Source organism: Mustela lutreola, chromosome 2, assembly GCF_030435805.1.
Source record: "Mustela lutreola isolate mMusLut2 chromosome 2, mMusLut2.pri, whole genome shotgun sequence".
NCBI classification, from domain to species: domain Eukaryota; kingdom Metazoa; phylum Chordata; class Mammalia; order Carnivora; family Mustelidae; genus Mustela; species Mustela lutreola.
Window position 1 is genome coordinate 62,540,620 of NC_081291.1, and position 12,785 is coordinate 62,553,404.

General features: G+C 42.5%; 2 pseudogenes; both read right to left on the bottom strand.

Annotated features, from left to right (window-relative positions):
* On the bottom strand, nucleotides 1-92 carry LOC131826196 (U6 spliceosomal RNA; annotated as a pseudogene).
* Nucleotides 93-12,300: 12,208 nt separating this feature from the next.
* On the bottom strand, nucleotides 12,301-12,392 carry LOC131826197 (U6 spliceosomal RNA; annotated as a pseudogene).
* Between the last annotated feature and the right edge of the window lie 393 nt (nucleotides 12,393-12,785).

The following is a 12,785-nucleotide window of genomic DNA, read 5'->3' on the forward strand; positions in this document are numbered from 1 at the left end:
AAAATAGTTTTTCATGTCATCCTTGCTCAGTGATCATGCTAATCTTCTCTGCATCATTCCAATTTTAGTATATGTGCTGCCAAAGTAAGCACAAGACAGGAGCATTTTAACACTGTAATGATGAACTATCTGAAAAAAATAAAGAGAACAATCTAATTCTCAATAGCATCAAAAATAATAAAATACTTCGGAAAAGATTTAACTAACAAGATGAAAGATCTGTACCCCATAAACTATGACATTGATAAAGAATTTGAAGGAGACATAAATGGAAAGATAGCTCATATTTATGAATGGTAAGAATTAACATTGTTAAAATGTCCATACTACCGAAAACCATCTGTAAATTCAATTCCTATCAAAAATCCAATGTTAGGGGCGCCTGGGTGGCTCAGTGGGTTAAGCCGCTGCCTTCGGCTCAGGTCATGATCCCAGGGTCCTGGGATCGAGAACTGCATCAGGCTCTCAGCTCAGCAGGAAGCTGCTAACTCTTCTCTCTCTGCCTGCCTCTCTGCCTGCTTGTCATCTCTCTCTGTCAAATAAATAAATAAAAAATATTTTTTAAAAATCCAATATTTTTTTTTACAGAAGTAAGTAAAGAATCCTAAAATTTATATGAGACCATAAAAGACAACAAATAATTAAAGCAGTTCTGAGAAAGAATGAAGAAGCGAAATTACACTTCTTGATTTGAAACTATACTACAAAGCCCTCGTGCTCAAAACAATAAAGTATACTGGCATAAAAACAGACCAATAAACAAGTTGAACAGAATTGAGAGTCCAGAAATAAATCCTTTGATACAGTCACCTAATATTTGACAGGGGCCAACATATATAATGGGTAGATAGTCTGTTCAATAAATGATATTTAAAACTGAATAGTCACATAAACCAGCATGAAACTGGAACCTTATATCACTCATAAATCTTAACTTGAAATAGATTAAAGACATAAATGTGATGCATGAAACTAAATTTCCTAAAGGAAAACATAGGAAAAATTCTCCTTGACATTGGTTTGCCAATAGTTTTTTGGATACCAGGCCAAAAACACAAGCAAAAGAAGCAAAAATAAATAAATGGTATTACATCAAACTAAAGTTTCTGCATTGCCAAAAAAAAAAAGGGAATGAAAACACAATTCACAGAATGGAAGAAAATACTTACAAATCTTATATCTGAAAAGAGGTTAATAACCAACAGATACAAATAGAAAAATATATATAATTTAAAAAATAGCAAAAGGATCTCAATAGACGTTTTTTTCAAAAAAGTTATATAAATGACCAACAGGAGCATTAAAAAGTGCTCAACGTAGAAACTCAGGGCAAAGTCATTATGTTGTTGTTGTTGTTTACCTCTGAAAAACACAACAAGATATTACTACCTATTAGAATATATACTAGCAAAAAATTAAAACTAACAAATTTTGTTAAATATTGTGGAAAATGGGGAACTTATGCACTGTGATAGGGATATAAATTTGTATGGAAAACAGTATGGAGATTATTCATATTATTGAAAGTAAAATTACCATATGATTCAGTAATCCCACCTCTAGGTATATATCTAAAGGAAACGCAGTCACTATTCGAAGACATATCTCCACTCTTATGTTCATTATAAAATTATTAACTCTAAGCAAGAGATGGAAATAACTTCAGTATCCATTAATGGATGTATGGATAAAATAAGTATGGTAAATATACACTATGGAATACTACTGAACCATGAAAAATTAAGAAATACTGCCATTTACAACAGCATGGATGGATCTTGAAGGTATTATACTGAGTGAAATATTTCAAAGATTTTATATATATTTTAATTTATGTATTATGATATCCCTTACATACAGAATCTGAAGAAAAAGCAAACTAATGGAAACTTAGAGTTGAGTTGACAAGAGGTGAACCGGGGGTGGAATAAGGTGGTCAAAGGGTACAAATTTGCAACCTCAATATGAAAAAGTTCTGGGGATCTAATGTACAGCATGATGATCATAGTTAATAATATATACATCCATTTTTATTGTGCTTCCCTTTATTAAACTTTGCATATATCACATTCTTACAAGTTGAAAGTTTATAGCAATCTTGTATAAAAGAGGTCTGCTGCCACCATTTTTCTAACAACATTTGTTCATTTTGTGTCTCTCTGTCACATGTTGGTAATTCTTGCAATATTTCAAGTTTTTTCATTATTATTGTATTTGTTATGGTGATCTGTGATCAGTAATTATGACCCACTGAAAACTCAGAACTAGTTTACTTAAGGTATATACATTGTTTTTCCTTAAAGGCATAATGCTTTTGAACAGTACAGTATAGTGTTTATTTTTTATATGCACTGGGAAACATAATTTTTTATTTGCACTGCGAAACCAAAAAAAATAATAATAATTTGACTTAGTTTATGGAGATAATCACGTTATTGAGGCGGTCTGGAACAAAACCCACAAGACCTCTGAAGTTCATCTCTACTGTACTATATACATAAAAGTTGCAAAGAGAGTAGTTCTTAAAATCCCTTACCATACATGCATAAAAAACAGTGGCAACTATATGAGATAGTAGATGTATTCACATTTTTATGTAGATTATATTGCAATACAGATGTATGCCAATTTATCAAATTGTACAAAATTTACACAATGTTAAAAGTTTGCAATGTTATAAGAAATCATTTCTTATATTTACAAATTATAATGTGTCGATTATTTTTCAATAAAGATAACAAAAGCTTTTTGTAGAATTAATCTATTTTTCAAAAAAGGAAGTAAGGAAGTAGAAACTGCAACTAACTCTGAAATAATAGAATATAAAATCCATTTTAGTTATCGACACTGTGACAAAAACTATTACTTAGTTTACAATGAAGGAGTACTTAGGAAGCATGAAGGATGGTCTATAAATAAGGCTGAAAGAGCTCAGTTTTAAGGTTTAAATTTAAAATCTTCTTTTGAAATACTAAACTGACCACCCATTTTTCCAAACATAAATGTCTTAACTGCATGAATTTATTTCATACAACTCTAAAGTCTAGTTTCATAAGAAAGCAGCATGCAAATTTTGAATAAGACAGACTTGCTTAAGTTTCTTTATGTTCAACAGTAAAGGATACTTCCCTCAAAAGAAGAAAAATCAACATATTTATTATGATAATTATTATTCATAATGAGATTCATATTGAATTAGGAAATATATATCCTCAGAGAAGGTAAAGTAAAATGAAATTTATTTTGGTAAATGTGTCTATGAATAGTCAATACAATGCCACAATATAAATGAATATTATCATTTTGAACAATTTAATTTCTACTATTAGAATTATTATAAGTATAAAAATAGCTATCATTTTCGCATGGAATATGAGACTCTCATGCTCCATGCTTCATTACATCCACACAACAACTCTGCATAATAAGTATTATCATCACCATTTCATGGGTGAAGAAACTGAGGCTAACACATTTAGATAACTGGTTTATGATTACATGGCTAGTAAAGATGCATCACACTAATTTAGGCTTTATGATTTCAGAATTGTACTCTTTCCACTGCACATTCTATTCCTCTGTAAATACTTGGCTTGTTTTCATTTAGTTCTTTAATTTTATTCATGTGGTGATGGCTTAAAGCTTCATTTAAAGGTAGCTTAAAAAATTCATTTAACCAAAAGCTCCCAAGAATTAAAAATGTCATGGATATCATTAGTTAATGGGTAACTATATATTTTCCACGCGAATGAGATAACAATCAGAGTATTTTTCTAAGTTTTAGTCTCTGAGTGTTCCAAAGGACTTTGTTAAAATAGAAATATTTAGACAAAGGTGATCAAAAGTCTAGATCAGGTCACCTTAAGATAAATATTAGGAAACTGAGGAAACAAATGGAGATTTGAACACTTAGCTATGATATAATGAACGGTTTAAAGTATTTAGTAGAGCATAGAAAAGCCTTTAAAGCCTGGTCTTAGCCTAGCATTGCAGCTTCTGGGATATCTGTCTATCTATCATCTATCTATCTATCTATCTAGCTCCATGCGGGTATCTTCCACCGAGCTGCGGAGACTAGCTCAGGCAAGCAACAGCAGCATCCCCAAACCCAACTCTGATTTCCCAAGGAACGCTGTGCTTTCCCAGGAGAGATGCACAGGCAAAGAGGCCTTCGATGTATGCGGGTTTCCACCACCGCGAGACTGGGCTCAGGCAAGCAGCAGCAGCCCGCAGAACATTTCTCAGCGAATGCTGTGCTTTCGCAGAGGCTTTGGCTGGGAGCCAACAGCACTTCGCTGCTGCTTCCTCAGCAAGGCTTCAGTAGCGTCAGGGAAGAAGAGCTGCGGGAGAGCTGGTGCCTCTTGGGCCTTGCTTTCCCGGGCTCCATGTTCGCGTCCTGGGTTCACCCTGCCAGGCCGAACTAAGCAGACATAGCCACAACCCTGCAGTAGCGTGTGTAGCCTAGGATGGCACTCTATGCACACTACCATCTCCCAGTGTAGGCATCGCTTGGCCTTTTACTCTGGCGCTCAGGCGGATTCTCAGACTAGGCCAGTGCTTTCCCCACAGGAAAGGAGAGGTGACAGGATCCCTGCACACCGCCCGTGAACTGAATAGGGAGCTTTGGGGGACTGTCCCCACTCCTTCCCCTTAAACTCCATGCCTCCCCCAAGCTTCCACATCCTGGAGGAAGATGGCATCTGACTCCCCGTTATTTCAGGGAGCTGTTTCCGCGAGGTAAGCGTAGGCGCCTGGTGGCTAGCGCATGTCTGCCCCAGGGACAGGTGGCCAAGGAGCTGCTGTCTCTTTGGGCCCAGAGACTCAGGACAGGCATGTTTAAGAGTGGAGCACGAGGCCTGCCCTACTCATCCCCTCCTGTCTCCTTAGCAGCCAGGCTTCTGTCTCTCTGCACAGGGAGCGGGTGATACTTGTATTGCCGGCTCTCCTGCTTCGCAACCGTTTCCAGACCAGAAGGCCAACGGCTCCTGCTCACCTTCCCCCCCACCCCCGGCAGCGAGCTGCACCTTCCACAGACATGCTCCTGGGGACCGCAGTGAAAACGTGTCCCTTTTTTTAAGGCTCTTTTCAAAAGCGCCACAGCGCTTCTCTCTCAGGCAGAGGAGATGCCCAGGCATAGAGGATTTCGCTCCATGCGGGTTTTTTACACCGTGCTGAGGGGACTAGCTCAGGCAAACAGGAGCATCCCTCATACCGGACTCTGATTTCCCAAAGAATGCTGTGATTTCCCAGAGGGGATGCCAGGGCAAAGAGGCTTTCGCTCTATGCGGGTTTCTCCCATTGTGCTGCCAATACTAGGCTAAGGCAAGCAGCAACAGCAGCCCTCAGAACCGACTCTGATTTCCCAGCGACTGCTATGCTTTCGCAGATGTTTTCAGCTTGGCACGAACCGCACTTCGCTGCTGCTTCCTCAGAAAGGCTTTGGGTGTTCACTCTGCGCGACAGGGAAGAAGAGCCGCGGGACTTGCTATCCTGGTCTCCGAGTTTACGCCGTGGATTCACCTTGCTATTCAGAACTAAGCAGACACAGTCACAACCCTGCAGCAGCGTGCTTGGCCTAGCATGGCACTCTCTGCCTATTACCATCTCCTGGGCTAGGTTAGGCTTTCCTTTTTGCTCCGGCTCTCAGGCAGACTCGGCGTCCAGGCCAGTGCCTTCACCACAGGAGAGAGGAGGAGACAGGATCCCTGCACACGGCCCGTGCACAGATTAGGGAGATTTGGGGGACTGTGCCCACTCCTTCCCCTTAAACCCCGTCCCTCCTCCAAGCTTCCACATCCTGGAGGAAGATGGCATCTGACTGCCCGTTATTTTGGGAGCTGTTTCTGCGAGTTCAGCGTAGGCAACTGGTGGCTAGCGCAAGTCTGCCCAAGAGACAGGTGGCCAAGGAGCTGCTGTCTCCTTGGGCCGAGAGGCTCAGGACAGGCATGCTTACTGCCCAGACTCCTTCCTAAGAGTGGAGCACGCGCCTCTGCCCTAGTCGTCCCCTCATGTCTCCTTAGCAGCCAGACTTCTATCTCACCGCACAGGGAGCGGGTGACTCTTGTCTTGCCACCGGCCTGCTGTTCGTGGCAGGGCAGGCTATCCTGCTTCCTGAGCGTTTCCCGACCGTAAGGCCAACGGCTCCTTCTCTTCTCCGGGTGCGGTGTGCTGCACCTTCCCCACCCTTGGCTTCTCTCTCAGGCAGAGGGGATGCTAGGCCAAACAGTATTTCGCTCCATGCGCGTATCTTCCACCGAGCTGCGGAGACTAGCTCAGCCAAGCAGCCGCAGCAGCCCCAAAACCAACTCTGATTTCCCAAGGAACGCTGTGCTTTCCCAGGGGAGTTGCCCAGGCAAAGAGGCTTTCGCTGTATGCGGGTTTCTCCCACCGCGAGACTGGGCTCAGGCAAGCAGCAGCAGCCCGCAGAACATTTCTCAGCGAATGCTGTGCTTTCCCAGAGGCTTTGGCTTGGAGCGAAGTGCACTTTGCTGCTGCTTCCTCAGCAAGGCTTCAGTCGCGACAGGGAAGAAGAGCTGCGGGAGGTGTTCGCTCTGTCGCATCAGGGAAGGAGAGTCGCGGGAGTGCTGGTATCTCTTGGACCTTGCTTTCCCGAGCTCCATGTTGGCGCCCTGGGTTCACCCTGCCAGGCCGAACTAAGCAGACACAGCCACAACCCTGTGTAGCGTGCGTAGCCTAGGATGGCACTCTATGCACACTACCATCTCCCAGTGTAGGCATCGCTTGGCCTTTTGCTCTGGCGCTCAGGCGGATTCTCAGACTAGGCCAGTGCTTTCCCCACAGGAAAGAAGAGGTGACAGGATCCCTGCACACCGCCCGTGAACTGAATAGGGAGCGAAGGGGGACTGTGCCCACTTCTTCCCCTTAAACCCCGTGCCTCTACCAAGCTTCCACATCATGGAGGAAGATGGCATCTGACACCACGTTATTTCAGGGAGCTGTTTCCGCGAGGTCAGCGTAGGCGCCTGGTGGCTAGCGCATGTCTGCCCCAGGGACAGGTGGCCAAGGAGCTGCTGTCTCCTTGGGCCCAGAGGCTCAGGACAGGCATGCTTTCGGCCCAGACTCCTTCCTAAGAGGGGAGCATGCGCCCTGCCCTAATCATCCTCTCCTGTCTCCTTAGCAACAAGGCTTTTGTCTCTCTGCACTGGGAGCGGGTGATACTTGTATTGCCAGCTCTCCTTTATCGCAACCGTTTCCAGACCAGAAGGCCAACGGCTCCTGCTCTTCTCCCCGGGCAGCGGGCTGCACCTTCCACTGACATGCTCCTGGGGAGTGCAGTGAAAATCATTTCCCTTTCCTTAAGGCTCTTTCCACAGGCGCCACCGCGCTTCTCTCTCAGGCAGAGGGGATGCCCAGGAATAGAGGATTTAGCTCCATGCGTGTTTATTACACCGTGCTGCGAAGACCAGCTCAGGCAACAGGAGCATCCCTCAGACTGGACTCTGATTTCCCAAAGAATGCTGTGCTTTTACTGAGGGGCAAAGAGGCTTTCTCTCTATGCGGGTTTCTCCCATAGTGTTGCGAATACTAGGCTAAAGCAAGCAACAAAAGCATTCCCCAGGACTGACTCTGATTTCCCAGCGACTGCGATGCTTTTGAAGAGGTTTTCAGCTTGGCGGGAAGCGCACTTCTCTGCTGCTTTCTCAGCCAGGCTTTGGGTGTTCGCTCTGTCGCATCAGGGAAGGAGAGTCGCGTGAGAGCTGGTGTCTCTTGGACCTTGCTTTCCCGGGCTCCGTGATGGCGCCCTGGGTTCACCCTGCCAGGCCGAACTAAGCAGACACAGTCACAACCCTGCAGCAGCGTGCGTGGCCTAAGATGGCACTCTATGCACACTACCATCTCCCGGTGTAGGCAACGCTTGGCCTTTGGCACTGGACCTCAGGCGGATTCGCGGACAAGGCCAGTGCCTTCCCCACAGGAGAGGAGAGGCGACAGGTTCCCTGAACACCGCCCGTTCACTGGAATGGGGAGCTTTGGGGGATTGTCCCCACTCCTTGCCCTGCAAACCCCCTGCAACCTAAAACGCTGTCACATGTTGGAGGAAGATGGCATCTGACTGCCCGTTTCTCGAGGGAGCTGTTTCTGCGAGTTCCGGGTATGGCGCCTGGTAGCTAGCCCAAGTCTGCCCTATGGACAGATGGTGAAGGAGATGCTGTCCCCTTGGGACCAGAGGCACAGGACAGGCCTGCCTTCTGCCCACACTCCTTCCTCAGTGTGGAGCACGCGTCCCTGCCTTAATCGTCCCCTCATGTCTACTTAGGAACCAGGCTTTGTCTCTCCGCACAGAGGGCGGGTGACACTTGTCTTGCCACCGGCCTGCTCTTCCTGCCATGGCAGGCTACCCTGCTTCCCGTCCTTTTCCCGACCACAAGGCCAACGGCTCCTTCTCTTCTCTGGGGGCGGCGTGCTGCGCCTTCCCCAGACTTGCTCCTGGGGAGTGCAGTGACAGACGTGTGCAATCACGCTTCTCTCTCAGATCTCAAATACACAACATAACCCTACACCTATAGGAGTTGGAGAAAGAACAACAAAGGAAGCCTAAACCCAGCAGGAGAAGAGGAATAATAAAGATCAGAGCAGAAATCAATGAAATAGAAACAAATAAACAACAACCACAAAACAACAACAACAACAACAACAAAACAATAGAACAAATCAACGAAACTAGGAGCTGGTTCTTTGAAAGAATTAATAAGATTGATAAACCCCTTTCCAGACTTATCAAAAAGAAAAGAGAAAGAACCCAAATAAATAAAATCATGAATGCAAGAGGAGAGATCACAACCAACACCAAAGAAATACAAACAATTATAAGAACATACTATGAGCAACTCTACGCCAACAAATTCAGCAATCTGGAAGAAATGGATACATTCCTAGAGACATATAAACTACCACAACTGAACCAGGAAGAAATAGAAAACCTGAACAGACCCATAACCAGTACGGAGATTGAAACAGTCATCAAAAATCTCCAAACAAACAAAAGCCCCGGGCCAGATGGCTTCCCAGGGGAATTCTACCAAACATTTAAAGAAGAATTAATTCCTATTCTCATGATACTGTTCCAAAAAAATAGAAATGGAAGGAAAACTCCCAATCTCTTTTTTTTTCTGAGGCCAGCATCACCTTGATCCCAAAACCAGACAAGGATCCCATCAAAAAAGAGAACTACAGACCAATATCCTTGATGAACACAGATGCGAAAATTCTCACCAAAATACTAGCCAATAAGATTCAACAGTACATTAAAAGGATTATTCACCACGACCAACTGGGATTTATTCCAGGGCTACAAGGCTGGTTCAACATCTGCAAATCAATCAATGTGATACAACACATCAATAAAAGAAAGAACAAGAACCATATGATACTCCCCATAGATGCTGAAAAAGCATTTGGCAAAGTGCAGTATCCCTTCCTGCTTAAAACTCTTCAAAGTGGGGCGCCTGGGTGGCTCAGTGGGTTAAGCCTCTACCTTCGGCTCAGGTCATGATCCCAGGGGCCTGGGATCGAGTCCTGCATTGGGCTTTCTGCTCAGCGGGGAGCCTGCTTCTCCTCATCTCTCTCTCTGTCTGTCTCTCTGCCTATTTGTGATCTCTCTCTCTGTCAAATAAATAAATAAAATCTTTAAAAAAAAACTCTTCAAAGTGTAGCGATAAAGGGCACATATTATCAATATTATCAAAGCCATCTATGAAAAACCCACTGCAAATATCATTCTCAATGGAAAAAAACTGAATACTTTTCCGCTGAGTTCAGGAACATGGCAGGGATGTCCGTTATCACCACTGCTATTCAACATTGTACTAGAAGTCCTAGCCTCAGCAATCAGACAACAAAAAGAAATTAAAGGCACCCAAATTTTGCCAAATTGGCAGAAGAGAAGTCAAACTATCCCTGTTTGCAGATGATATGATACTGTATGTGGAAAACTTAAAGGACTCCACTCCAAATCTGCTATAGCTTGTATAGAAATTCTGTAAAGTGTCAGGATATAAATCAATGAACAGAAATTGGTTGCATTTTTTTTTATACCAACAAAACTGAAGAAATAGAAACTAAGGAGTGAATCCCATTTACAATTGCACCCAAAACCCTAAGATACCTAGGAATAAACCTAACAAAGAATCTATACTCAGAAAACTCTAAAGTACTCATGAAAGAAATTGAAGAAGACACAAAGAAATGGAAAAATGTTCCATGCTCCTGTATTGGAAGAACAAATATTGTGAAAATGTCTATGCTACCTAAAGCAATCTACACATTTAATGCAATCCCTATCAAAATCCCATCCATTTTTTTTCAAAGAAATGGGACAAATCATCCTTATATATATAAGGAACCAGAAAATACCTCGAATATCCAGAGGAATATTGAAAAAGAAAGCCAAAGTTGTTGGCATCACAATTCCAGACTTCAAGCTCTATTACAAAGTTGTCATCATCAAGATAGTAGGGAACTGTCCCCAAAACAGACATAGATCAATGGAACCGAATAGAGAGCCCAGAAATACACCCTCAACTCTATGGTCAACTAATCTTCAACAAAGCAGGAAGGAATGTCCTATGGAAAAAAGACAGCCTCTTCAACAAATGGTGTTGGGAAAATTGAACAGCCACATGCAGAAAAATGAAATTGGGCCGTTTCCTTACACCACACATGAAAATAGACTGGAAATGGATGAAGAAGCATAATGTGAGAAAGGAATCCATCAAAATCCTTGAGGAGAGAACAGGTAGCAACCTCTTTGACCTCAGCAGCAGCAACTTCTTCCTAGGAACATCGCCAAAGGCAAGGGAAGCAAGGGCAAGAATGAACTCCTGGGATTTCATCAGATCAAAAAGCTTTTGCACAGCAAAGGAAACAGTTAACAAAGCCAAAAGATGACTGTCAGAAGTTATCTGGGAGAAGATATTTGCAAATGACATACCAGATAAAGGGCCAGTATCTATCCAAAATCTATAAAGAGCTTATCAAACTCAACACCCTAAGAACAAATAATCGAATGTAAAAATGGGCAGAGGACATGAACAGACATTTCTGAAAAGAATACATCCAAATGGCCAACAGACACATGAAAAAATGCTCCACATCACTCGGCATCAGGGAAATACAAATCAAAACCAGAATGAGATACCACCTCACACCTTTCAGAATGGCTAAAATGAACAAGTCAGTCAATGACAGATGCTGGCGAGGATGTGGAGAAAGGGCAACCCTCCTACACTGTACGTGGGAATGCAAGCTGGTGCAACCACTCTGGAAAACAGCGTGGAGGTGCCTCAAAAAGCTGAAAATAGAACTACCCTATGACCCAGTGATTGTAGTACTGGATATATACCCTAAAGATACAAACGTGGCATTCTGAAGGGGCACATGCACCCAAATGTTTATAGCAGCAATGTCCACAATAGTTAAACTATGGAAAGAACCTAAATGTCCTTCAATGGATCAATCAATAAATAAGATATGGTATATATGTACAATGGGATACTGTGCAGCCATCAAAAGAAATGAAATCCTGCTATTTGTGATGACATGGATGGAACTAGAGGGTATTATGCTTGGCAAAATAAATCAATCTGAGAAAGACAACTATCATATGATCTCCCTGCTATGGTGAAGTGGAGATGCAACACAGGAGCATTCGGGCGTACGAAAAGAAAAATAAAAGAAGATAGGATTGGGAGGGAGACAAACCAACAAAGACTGAATCTCACAAAACAGACTGAGGGTTGCTGGGGGGAGGTATGTTGGGAGAGGATGGTGGGGGTATGGACATTGGGGAGGGCAGGTGCTATGGTGAGTGATGGTGAGTGCTGTGAAATGTGTAAACCTGGTGATTCACAGACCTGTACCCCCAGGGATAAAAACACATTATATGTTTATAAAAAATTTTAAAAAATAATTTAAAAAGTCCATTAAAGAAAAAACACATATTGCAAGCCCAGAGCTAATCTCATATTCAATCAAAAAAGTTTGAAAGTTTTCCCCTTAAAGATCAGAAAAAAGACAAGTGTGTCCACTTTCACTACTCTCATTTGACATAGTACTGGATGTCCTAGCCAGAGAAACAAGGAACACAAAGAAATAAAAGACTCCAAAAACAAAAAAAAAAAAAGGAAGAAGTAAAATTTTCTTTTTTTGGATAACATGAACTTACATGTAAAAAAAATCCTAAAAACTTCACAGAAAATTTTGAATAAACAAATTTAATATAGCTGCCAAATACAAGATCAATATATAAAAGACAGGAATTTTGTTTTGTTTCGTTTTTTTAAAATAGTTTTTCATGTCATCCTTGCTCAGTGATCATGCTAATCTTCTCTGCATCATTCCAATTTTAGTATATGTGCTGCCAAAGTAAGCACAACACAGGAGCATTTTAACACTGTAATGATGAACTATCTGAAAAAAATAAAGAGAACAATCTAATTCTCAATAGCATCAAAAATAATAAAATACTTCGGAAAAGATTTAACTAACAAGATGAAAGATCTGTACCCCATAAACTATGACATTGATAAAGAATTTGAAGGAGACATAAATGGAAAGATAGCTCATATTTATGAATGGTAAGAATTAACATTGTTAAAATGTCCATACTACCGAAAACCATCTGTAAATTCAATTCCTATCAAAAATCCAATGTTAGGGGCGCCTGGGTGGCTCAGTGGGTTAAGCCGCTGCCTTCGGCTCAGGTCATGATCCCAGGGTCCTGGGATCGAGAACTGCATCAGGCTCTCAGCTCAGCAGGAAGCTGC